We start from the raw sequence: 13,095 nt of genomic DNA, 5'->3' as shown, positions 1-13,095 counted from the left end.
GGTTGCCAAGGCAAGTTACAAACCACATTTGCAGTGCGTCAGTTCAGAGGTAGCGCTGTTCGCTGGTGGAACACTTTGGGGAAGACCCTAAGCCCTAATGAGCCACTGGAATTGACTTGGGCAGAGTTCTTGGTGCATTTCAATTGCAAGTACTGCTCAGCCCAAAATGTGCTTGAGCTAGAAAACCAATTTCTGACGTTGAAGAAGGGAAGTATGACCATTGATGAATACACAAATAGCTTCACAGACAAAATGGAGTTTGCTTTGCGTATTGTCCCAGATGAGCTGACAAAAATTGACAAGTACGCAAAGGGACTTCCATGGGAGTATGTGGTGCAAGTGCGTCAGACACTTACTTTGGAGGCAGCTATCTGGGCTGCCAAGTCTGTTGAAGATATGATTAAGGGGAGAGCCGCCAACAAGGTTGAAGTTGGCGAAAAGAGAAAGTTTGAAGGAACTTCAGGTTCCAGTAAAAAGAACAAATTCTCGAAGTCTGCTTCGAGGAAATTCGGAGGAGGAGCCGAAGCGAAGTGGTGTGACAAGTGTAAGAAGAAACATGTTGGAAAATGTAGGAAAGAAGTCACTTGTTACAAATTTGGAAAGCCTGGGCATTATGCCAATGAATGCACATTTAATAAGAAAGTATGTTATGGGTGCAATGAAGAGGGGCACATTTTGAAGGATTGCCCGAAGAAGAAAGAGACAACGAAGCCCAATCTTCCACCAAAGCCAAAATCCAGGGCTTTCCAAATGACATTGGAAGCTGCGAAGGATGCAACGAATGTCGCTTCAGGTACCTTTCTTGTAAATGGATTGCCTGCCAATTTATTGTTTGATTCCGGAGCGAATTACTCCTTTATATCACATAAATTTGGTGAAAGACTAGCATTGCCTATAGAAAAGCTAAATGATGCCCTAATTGTAGAAGTTGCTAGTGGCAAATTCATACCTGTTAGCGATTGTATTACGAAGATCGCCATCGACCTGAATGGAAACGAATTCCAAGAAAAGATGTTACCCATCGAGATAAATGGTTTCGACATCGTTCTGGGGATGGATTGGCTTAGCGCCAATGATGCCGAAATACTGTGCAAGAAAAAGATAGTAAGGGTAAACCCGCCTGGAAAAGAGTCGTTTATGGTATACGGAGATAAGCGCAGAGTAAATTCTGGAATCATTTCCTTAATGAAAGCCATAAAATGTTTATCTAAAGGATGCATTTCATACTTGGCATTCGTGATCGATGCGAAGAAGTAGAAAAATGATATGCAAAGTGTACCAGTGGTGTGTGACTATCTGGAAGTTTTTCCTGAGAATCTTCTTGGATTGCCTCCTCATAGACAAGTGGAGTTTAGAATAGACTTGTTACCAGGAACAACACCAATAGCAAAAGCCCCATATTGATTAGCACCGATAGAGATGAAGGAGCTTATGACGCAACTTCAGGAGTTGTTGGACAACGGTTTCATTAGACCTAGTTCATCACCTTGGGGAGCTCCGGTGTTATTCGTGAAGAAGAAAGATGGGAGCATGAGAATGTGTATAGATTACAAGGAGCTGAACAAGGAAACAATAAAGAACAAGTACCCGTTGCCAAGGATTGATGACCTGTTCGATCAGTTTCAAGGTTCGAGCTATTTCTCGAAGATCGATTTTAGGTCAGGATTTCATCAGCTAAAGGTAAGAGAGCAGGATATTGAGAAGACTGCGTTCAGAACAAGATATGGACACCATGAGTTCTTGGTTATGTCGTTTGGACTAATCAATGCTCCAACAACTTTCATGGATTTGATGAACAAGGTTTATAAACCATTCCTCGATAAATCCGTGATAGTGTTCATAGATGATATTTTGATTTATTCAAAAAGCAAGCAGGAGCATGACAAGCATCTGCATGAAGTGCTAGAAGTTTTGAAAAAGGAGAAGTTGTATGCAAAGTTCTCCAAATGTGATTTTTGGATTCAAGAAGTCCAATTTTTGGGTCATGTGGTTAACCAAGAAGGGATTATGGTTGACCAAGCTAAGATTAAAGGTATAACAAAGTGGGAACAACCGAAAAGCCCCACGGAGATCCGAAGCTTTCTAGGATTAGTTGGATATTATTGAAGATTTATCTAAGGCTTTTCTTCGATATCTGCTCCATTGACAGGTTTGACCCACAAGGGAGCTACTTATGCTTGGAGTGAGAAGCATAAGGAAGCATTCGAGAAGCTAAAGAAGAAATTATGTGAAGCACCGATTCTTTATTTACCTGAAGGAGTTGATGACTTCGCAGTTTATAGCGATGCATCTGGAGTTGGGTTAGGTTGGGTTCTGACCCAAAGGGATAAAGTGATAGCATATGCATCGAGGCAATTGAAAGAGCATGAAAAGAACTACCCCACTTATGATCTGGAGTTGGCAGCGGTAGTATTTTCCCTAAAGATATGGATGCATTATCTTTATGGAACAAAGTGAAAACTTTTCACTGATCATAAGAGTCTCCAATATCTCTTTAATCAGAAGGAATTAAACATGAGGCAACGACGCTGGCTAGAGTTACTCAAGGACTATGACTGTGAGATACTTTACCATCTTGGTAAAGCAAATGTTGTCGCCGATGCTCTCAGTCGGAAGGTAAACCTTGAAAAGAAAAGACCAAGAGCGTTTAGAATTGAAGTTGTCTCGACAATTGTCGAAAGTATAAAGAAAGCTCAAGAGGAAGCTTTAGATAAAAATGACCGAAAGGAAGAACGTTTGGGCAAAACGTTAGTGTTCGGTACAAACAAACAAGGGTTGAAGGTATTCCAAGATAGGATTTGGGTACCTAAGACGGGAGGATTAAGAGATCTTCTGATGGAAGAAGCTCACAAGACCATGTACTCGATTCATCCCGGCAGCAAAAAAATGTATATGGATCTGAAACCCTACTACTGGTGGCCGACGATGAAGCTCGATGTTGCAAAGTATGTGGCTGAATGTGTGACATGTGCGAGAGTTAAGGCACAACATCAGAAACCGTATGGGAGTTTAGAACCTTTACCTGTACCCATGGGTAAATGGGAAGACATCACCATGGATTTTGTGACTAAACTGCCCAGAACAAAGAACGGTCACGACATGATTTGGGTGGTCGTTGATCGATTCACAAAAAGTGCACATTTCATAGCAGCCAATGAGAAGTGGTCTATGGAAAAGCTTGCAAAGGTTTACGTGAAAGAGATAGTGAAAACGCATGGTGTTCCCCTGACGATTGTGTCAGATCGTGATAGTCGTTTCACGTCGAGGTTTTGGAGAAGTCTACAAGAGGAATTGGGTACAAATATGTGTCTAAGTACAGCTTACCATCCGCAAACCGATGGTTAGAGCGAGCGAACAATTCAAACGTTGGAGGATATGCTAAGAGCATGTACCCTGGAATTCGAAGGTAACTCGGATGAACATTTACCTCTTGTAGAATTTTCCTATAATAATAGTTTCCACTTAAGCATCAAGATGGCACCTTACCAAGATTTGTATGGAGAAAAGTGTCGAACGCCGTCGTGTCGGCTGGAAGCTGGGGAAAAGCAGTTTATGGGACCTGAAATAGTCCATCAGACTGCTGAAAAGTTGAAAGTGATTAGGGAAATGATGTTAGCAGCTCAAGATCGTCAAAAGAGCTATGCTGACAAGAAAAGACAACCGATAACATTCGAAGTTGGAGATTCGGTTTTACTTAAAGTCTCGCCGTGGAAGGGACTTATAAGATTTGGTAAAAGGGGAAAGTTGAGTCCAAGGTTTATTGGACCGTTTAAAGTTCTTCAGAGGATCGGGAATCAAGCTTACAAGCTAGAATTACCAGAAGAACTAGATGGTATTCATAACACCTTCCATGTGTGTTATTTGAGGAAGTTCACGGGAGATGTACCCGACATAATTCCAATTTCTGAATTAAGGTTGGATGAAAGCAAGAGGCTAATTGAAGAACCAGAGGCAATCGTTGACCGTAAGACTAAGAAGTTACGACGCATGATGGTCGATTTAGTGCTTGTGCGATGGAAACATACGAATGGGCCAAATCTCACCTGGGAAACGGAGAGTGATATGATGAGTCGCTATCCGCATTTGTTTGCTGATGTATGATTCCGAGGACGGAATCATCCTAAGGGGGAGAGAATTGTAACACCCGTGTTTCTAGGCTAGGCACTAATGATGATGTAATAGTCTAGGTCAACCTTTGTAACTTGTTTTGAAATAATAAGATGTATTATTTTATTAATATGTGTTTTATGCTTAATTATTATAATTTAATAAATTAAGGGTAAAAATAAGTGTCGAAAATAAATTTTATATAAACCGATATCTATGAAGAAAGTTGTAGTGGTTGAAATAAGGATTCCGGAGATATAAAGAATACCGAAATCCGAGTTATAACGAAGAAGTTATGACCTGTCGAAGTTCCGCGACAAAACCGGCACGACGCCGAATGACGTGAAAAGTGAGTTTTTGATAAACTACTTTTTAGACTTGGTGATCTAAATGAAAGTCGTAGTGTTCGTTAAACCGAGAGCGTGCATAAAAAGAACGCCCAAATCTGACATCGTATGAGGAAGTTATGATTTTTCTAAGTTTCAGCTTAGCAGTAGACATCTAAAAACTCGAATTTTAGATCGAGTGATTTTTAGCCGACACAACCTAAATGAGAATCGAAGGTCTCGTAAATAGTAGTACAACGGTAAAAACACAGATGAAAACGGACATCGGATGAAGAAGTTATGAATTTTTAACGGATTTTCCTCTCCCGGTCTGTTAAAAATAATAATATTAAAATTAAATCAAAATTAGCCGACGGAGTCTAAACGAAAGTTGTAGAGCATACTTTTACCTACGCTTGCATATAAAGAACATTGAAAACGGAGCTCGTATGCGAAAGTTATGGATTTAAGAAGTTTGGGACACAAAATTCGAGAAAAATGCTAAAACCGAGGAATTTCGCATGGCTGGGGTTCGGCCACGTCACCTCGCATGAGAGGCCGCCTCGTGTCCGCCACATGCTCGTTGCTGATTCGAACGAAGGTGTGGCCCAGTAAGAACTCGACGCGCCTCGTACCGGTGGCAGATCCGAAGCGAGCCACGTGCCTTGCCCTCGCATCCGACGCGCGTCCCACTCCTCGCGTCCGAGCCTCGCTGCTGCTGCCGCGTGTCGCTTCCTTTCGCCGGAGCTCCGAACCTCGCCCCTATAAATAGAAGGGTTGCGAGATCTCCCGGGTAATTTTGGAAAATTGCCACTTTTCACCCCTTAAACAATATTTTTATCATTTCGACTTCCCCCGAAGCCCCGGTATCATTTCCAACACCCAAAATACGTTCCGGAGTGCCCGAAGAGCCCGAGAAATTTATCTTTTCGGTTTGAAGCCCAACCCTCGCAAGGCCCGGTTTTTTGGAAAACATCCTGGTTTTATCGGAAAAGATTATTTTAAGAGACGAGGTGCTGCTCAATTATCGTCTTAACAAGTGAGTGTATAGTCACTTTCATCTTACACATAGATATGAAGTATTTTCTATAAAACACGTGCTATGTGTAATTATATTGATTGTTTATTTGAGATGACTGTTGAATAGATGTTTTATACAAGTTTTAAACCGTATATGTATTTTTATCTACAAATATGTTGGGTAAAACATGGGTAGACGAAATAGTTGATGTGTGTTAAAATGATGAGAGGTCGATGTTGTTGTTGTAGTCATCTAGCGGAGTATAGATGACGACCACTGACCTTTCTAGACAGTCCAGTGGAATGCTAGCAGGTTCGCAACATGTATGTGTTGGTGAACTATATGTTCATTGGTGTACTCCATCCCCCTCACGGTTGTCTTATTTGACATAAATTGTTGAGGAATCCCTAAAGCAGTGTTGTCACCCCGATGAAAATCCTTAGACTAGGTCCCTTATGATAGGTGTTTAGGGACGTAAAGTGAGGATAACGAGAATGGGTAATCAGGGTTATTGTTGGTTGATGAAATTAATAAATTTATTTTTGGTTGATGAATTTAATAAATTTATTATTATTTGTGGGTTGAAAACCCTATATGCTCACCAGGCTCCCAAGTCTGACCCACTCAGCTTTTTATATTACAGGTAGTGGACCCGGAGCATAGTCGGATGATGATGATAGTCAGATGATGATGATAGATTCATGTTTTGTTTTGGGGACAAATTCCACAACATCTTTAAAAAAAGATTACTCTGATTTTATATTAAAAGCATAAATTAAATCGGTCTTTTCTGCCCGAGAAATTTGGGGATGTCACACCCGCTGCAAACATGAGGCTTTGCCTCATGCCCTGGAGTCACTGCAGGCGAACCTCCATGGCCATAAGGGCTGAGTGATGCCAGGATTTGAACATGGGTCAATAGGTTATCCACCTTATCTTCCACATGCCTTACCAAGTCACCACAACCTAAGTGGTTTACTTGTTTTATTTAATAAAAATGGTTTTTATTTTTATTGTATATAATTGTTGATTGATTTAATAAGAATGAAATCGTTTGATTCTTTAATTTCGTGTTTTGTGAGTATTATATAAAAACATTTTATTATTGTGTAAAATCATGAATGAAATCCCTTAATTCTTAAAGAATAAACGTTATGTTTCATGAAACAAAATGATTCTTAAAGAATGAAATCTAATCATCCTTTGTGATTATTATGTAATTATTATATTGTAGATTATTGGATACGTGATTTCATGATAATCAATTTAGTTTTAAAAAATAATAATTTGGATTTTATTAATAGATTTGAATTGGTTTCCTTAAATATAGTAGTTTTTTTTCTCTCTTCATAAAATGTAATATTTATCCTTTAATAGCCTTTTAATTAACTAATTGTAATTATATAGTGTATGTTATCCATGTTAACATCCATGCACCCTATGATCATGATCATTAATTTTTTTAAATTTAATTGTCAGTATTTAGTCATTCATTCACACCATACTTAGAATTCATATTTAATCCTATATATATATATATATATATATATATATATATATATATATATATGTGTGTGTGTGTGTTTGTGTGTGAATTTTCTAGTTGTTGGAAAAAAAAGATTGTATAGTCAATCCCGAGAAGAGAAAGACAATAGGGAAGAGAACCCGTATTATCATACACGTATTTACGATGTGGTGTTCGTGAATGCGGTTCAGTAAACCGCACTATGCGGGGAGAGCGCACACCGGCCTGCCTTATTGAAACCATTTCATAACGCTCCATCTTTCACCAAAAAATGCACGACTATGTGCACTCTAATGAGTAATGATCCATAGGCTCTAGTGTATCATTATTTGATTTGATCAATTTATAGCTGTAAGTGACGTGGTCTAGTTCCTGGTTCTACTTTTACCCGAATTATACAATTAAAATGGAGTAATTTATCACAATCTGTGAATGACACTCTCAATAATAATATGTTTACCTTTTTTATATAGCAAAGGTTTCATTTTTATATATAGTAAATGTTTCATTTGCTAACTTGTTACATCTAGTGTCACGGTGATCCATTTTAGGAAGAAAAAAAACATGTTCAAAGGTGTTATGTAGCAAACATAAAAGAATACAAGATAAACAACAAAACCCTCCTTGACAATGTCCATGTAATTAACTGTGCTACCGTTTTGTAGCATTTATAAAATATATAATAGGTTTAAAATAAAAATCAGAAACAAAATGTCAATCGAGTTTCATGGTTGAATATCTCAATCCTGACTAGCCACATGTAATTTTTTGCTAGCCTTTTTTAGCACTTTTTAATAACTAATATATAATCACTAAGTTGTTTAAAAATAAAATAAAAAATATAATCACTAACTTGTTTAAAAATACAATAAAAAAATAAACTAATTTTTTAGCTGTCTTGTTAGTATTGGTTGTATAGATGACTGAATAAAAAAAATAATATTTTAATATAAGATTGTATTATGATCGTGATAAATATAGTCTTACACAAACATCTAAAGACGTATTTGATTCGTGGATTATGATAAATGCTAAATGAATTGATTAGATTTAAACCCTAACAAAATTTTGTTTATATTAATCATTGAGTCCACCTATTCTTATTTTAATCTTCAAGCTAAGCAAATGCAAATCTATAGTAATAAAAATACACCAATATTTTAAAAATTGCATACCCTTTTTGTCATTATACTAAAACGATAAGTTTATTTTAGGGTGGCACAAATCTTTTTGGAAAGGGTGCCCTTGTTTCTATTGTCTTTCTATAATTAGTAATCTTATACATACATGTAGAATGACACATACTTTATGTTTGTATTGAATGAGTGGTATTTTTGCACCTAACAAAGTGCACACATGAAAGTCTCACTTTTAACATTTCTTTATTGAACCAAAAGTCTATTAAGTTTCGTTGTCATCCCTCCTTTTCATGGAAGTTTGACATGTGGCGTTTTTAGTTATATAGGTTCCAAAAATACATAATATTTATTAAAGAGATTAATGTTTGCATATGATGGTCACATGTATTGTTAGAATATGGTTACATGGGTGTTATGTATAAACTTATTTACTCTTTACTAATAAATTCATAAGATGGTAAATAAAGGACTTTTTGTAAGTTGTCATTTTTCTTTTCCTTATTCACGTTAAGAAGATTTACGTAGATGAAGAAACAACTAGAGATGATTTTCAACTCAACATAACGGTTCAATTTTAATACCTCACTATATTTATTCTTAAATAACTAATTCCGTAATCTCCATCAAGCGTGGTTATAGTTTGACAATGTAGAAGACCGTCAGATGAAAATAATTATTGATATGATTGTAAGAACCTGATAATTTGGTGTTGTCCTCAAACACAGTTGGTTTTGAGTTGTAATTATAGAATAGACCAAGTGTTTGGCTCTCTACATCTGTACTACAAGAGTTTTAATTCCAATATAAATTGAGTTTTTATGCATATTGTGTCATTATATCAGTCATCTAGCAAGCTCGATTTCTTACATGATGTCATGAAATAAGATGTGATAACTTGTTTTTTTTTGAACGGTTGGATCATATTATTTTTGGGCTTAATGCACCTAAATTTATGTTTTTTCTTGGCAAAAAACTTATTATGTAAACATCAGGAAATTTCTACATATTTATCTTGTTGTCAGTTCTGCCATCTTTTCCCTTCTAGACACAGCCTTGGAATGTTGGTCACGTTGTTTTTGTTGTTGTTCTAATACTCATTTGGTAGCATATCACAGTGCGTACGCATCACCAACCTTTGCCAGTTTCTTGTTAAGAACCACCTTGTTGTGTTTGTTAGGTTTTGAAGGACAAGACGGTTTATGAAATCGATAAGTAGTATGAGAATAATCCTTCAAGGAATACGTTTTGTATCAAGGCACTATATGACACCAGGGACCAGAGTTTTGTAGAATTTAGATTGTATCGCCCGAGGATTCTGGCTAGACGATTAATATATAATAAGCAATAAACGACTTTTTGATAGAAAATTATTTAGGGTAAATAATCTTAACTAAAGTTATAGTATATGTGACAAAGATTTCATACATATAAAGAATTCAAAAACCCGACTTCATATGAAGAACTTATACTTCTTCAAAGTTTCACGATTAAACCGATACGGCTATGTGCATCGTGAAGAGCAGATTTTAGATGGGTGGCTTATTAGCCTAAGCAATCTAAACGAAAGTCATAGTATTCGCTAAAGAGAATTCATGCATATAGAGAACGTCTAATCTGACTTCGTAAGAACAATTTACGATTTTTCAAAGTTTTATCGCAGCAGTGTGCAGCACTGGTATCGTAATTTAGAGGTTGTCAAAACAATTTTAACGGGAATCGAAGATCTCGTTAATAGGAGTCCGTCGATATAAAGACAGTCGAGAACGGACGTCACACAAGAGAATTGTGAATTTTTAACGGATTTTAACAGTTTAAGCCTGTTAAAAATATAACTTTAAAAATATGTTAAAAACGTGTGCATATAAAATATGTTGAAAACGGAGCTCAAATGAAGAAGATATCACTTTTTGAAGAAAATAGAATTTTTCGCGCGCCGCCGCGTGCACAGACAAGAGGCGTGGCGCGCTTCTGACCCACCATAGGATTTCAACACGTGTCACCACTCGATAACTGCCATGTCACCTGATCCGACCATTTGCGCAGCACGCTCCGTCCATTTGCGCGGCGCGCACTCTGAATTTGGCTATATATAGCTGCGAGTTTTAGCCTATCTCTCACACACTTTTCTCTGATTCTCTCTAGAAATACTTTCTAGCTTTTAGCCCTTTACTCCTGCGTTTCCTACCACTTCGGCAAAGCCCTGCGGTGTCAAATAACCTGTGAAAAGAAGCTCCCAGATCATAGTTCTGCCCGCATAATTCCCAGTTTTCGCTAAAAGCTCTGTAAGTTAAGCTACACTTATTTTATTCAAGTGTAACTTTTAATTATACTCATAGTCGTTATTATGAACATATAGTTAAGATTTATCAGTAATTCTAAGTCATTATAACTGATTGATCTACTTATAGGGATGATGTCTAGGCTGGATTTAGTGAGGTGTCTAAACTTAGATTTCCAAACAATATACTATGTATACCAATTGGACCCTACCTCCGATATGATCATACCTAGTTGTTACTTACTTGATATATCTTGATGTAGACATTGGGATTAGTGAGGAATCTAGACTATCATTAATCGCCATTAATATAAGACTAAGACTTAGTGATATGAACCTAGGCCACGTCAGGAGAAATGCTAAACTAACAAGGCGAAGTTCTACCCAAATTCCGAGAAATGCACTTTTATCAAGTGAGGCATAGTTACTTTCATCTTACACATAGATATGAAGTATTTAGATACTTGAATGTTATATGTGCTTACGTGCAAATATGATATGTGATAGATGAAATATTATAAAGATAAATTTTATATGACTTATCTCGTATATGTAATTTCATGAATATAATACATTGGGTAATGAAAGGAAATGAGAAGATCGAGGAGAGTTAAGATGTCATAGTATGATGAGAAATGAAGCTAATAAGATGCCATAGTACGATGAATGATGAAAATGACAATAGGATGCCACAACTTTAATAGTACTAGTGTACTAACGAGGTCGAAATGGTACTAGTCTACTAACGATGTAGGAATGGTACTAGTGTACCAATGATGTAGTTACCTAACAGAGTATAGGTGACAACCACCATTTGATGACAGTCCCGTGGAACACATGCATGTTTATAACATGTAGGTGATGGACTTTGTGCCCATTTGATGTACTCTACCCTACTGACACCTTATCCAACAATATTTATAGTCTAACCCTAGCACCATAATGACGGATGGACATGCCCAATCCGATAATAATAAAGACTAAATATATGCATAATAAAATTGACACAACACAATAAATATCCCAACAATCTCCCCCTTTGTGTCAATAGGGAAGGAAATTCTTCACTGTTGAATACGCTTCTGAACCTTGAAAAGTTTTGGCATTAGACCAAGCAAGGTGTTGCGAACTGTGATGTACCACTTAATCATGTCTGCGAAGCACTTTTTGTCAGCATCATCATTTTCTTTGCAAGCTTCAGCTAACCCCAAAACGTATTCCAGGCATGAAGTGGAATAAAGATGTTTGTCAGGCAAGAGGAAACAACATCTCTGAATATTCAAACCAGCCTTATCTCGTTGTTGGTACGCCATGCTCTAATTATCCTTCATAATTATTCCCTTCTACATCTTGTCAAGGTCTTTCGGAGTTTCTTTGGGTTGCACGGTGGGTTTCTTTCTAAGCACTGCAACTATTTCCAAATCCATTTTCCCAATCTCAAGAATGTAGGGGACTAACATTCTTTTCAAATGATCTAAAATCAGTTCAAATTTCTATACATCCTTTGACAAAAGAGAAAAAAGGAAATCCAATCATACGGATTTAAACATGGTAATTCAGCGAGTGTGAACTCAAAGACTGAATTCCTTGATCCTCGAACTTCTTTGAAACAAACATTGATAAAACTTTCAGTTTCAATTGGACCAATAACTTTAACTGCAGAAAGTTTCTTTAAACTCCAAGTTTGGTACTGAGGCTTCCCATGCTTGAGATAGAAAGAGACAAGCGAATGATTGACATCGTAGTCTGTGATGGGAGCTTTCTCAATCTTTTCAAAACTGCGAAACAGGAAAGCCTTCGGAGTAATAGGAAAGTCAAGCTGCGAATCCAAGGAGTTGTCCAAGTCAAACGAAATAACATGCTCCAACCAATAAACATTTGGATTATCAACAGCTTCATGCAGAATCCGCTCCATGGACCAAGGAGGGAAGAGAGCCTTTTGAGTTTTGAGAGTGATTTGAGCATCACGAGCCTCTTGTTCACGAGCTTCAGCTTCTCTGGCAACTCGCATATTTTCATCAAGCTCTTGATCACGTTGCTTTCTTTTAAGTTGAGATTCTTCTAATAAATATTCATCATCATCATCAACTAGGTTCCCTTTTCCTTTGGATCCTGAAGCTTCATTACCCTTCGGATCGTTTGATTTCGGTGGAGGCTTCGTTTTGTTTTCACCAGAACCACCGTCAGATGTTTTCTTGACTTCTACCCATTGTTTCGGAAGTGAGCCAGACTCCGAAACACCTTCTATATGATTGAAAATTGAGAAGACGGGTTTAAGTTTATCAGCCAGATGTTGGCGAACGGATACCGTGAGTAAAGAATCACGAGTCTCGATGAGATTTAGCAAGTATTGATTAACATCTCCAACACAGCTTTTTATCACAGCCTTTTCAGACTTGAGCTCATCAATCTGCTGTGTTGCATGCGACAGTTGCACAGAAAGAACTTTTATCTTCTCGGGTTTCACTGCGAGTTTATCCATAAGCGAATTCTCAACAGCAAGGTCCTCTTGAAGCTTATCAAGCTTGGAAGTAATAGATGCTTGCAGCCCAACATTATCAGCCTGAATTTTAGTGCGAACCTTTGAAAGAGCAGCTTTCTCAGTTTGAAGAGTCGAGCCAAGACTCGTAATGACCTTATTCACAGCTTCAATATATTTGTCTGAGGAATGATGGAAGTCTACCATAAACTCAGTCACA

The sequence above is a fragment of the Lactuca virosa genome, chromosome 6 (genome assembly GCF_052849685.1).
Source record: "Lactuca virosa cultivar CGN04683 chromosome 6, Lactuca_virosa_CGN04683_v6, whole genome shotgun sequence".
Taxonomy (NCBI): Eukaryota; Viridiplantae; Streptophyta; class Magnoliopsida; order Asterales; family Asteraceae; genus Lactuca; species Lactuca virosa.
The sequence above is the reverse complement of the archived record's forward strand: the minus strand, read 5'-3'. Positions refer to the sequence as shown.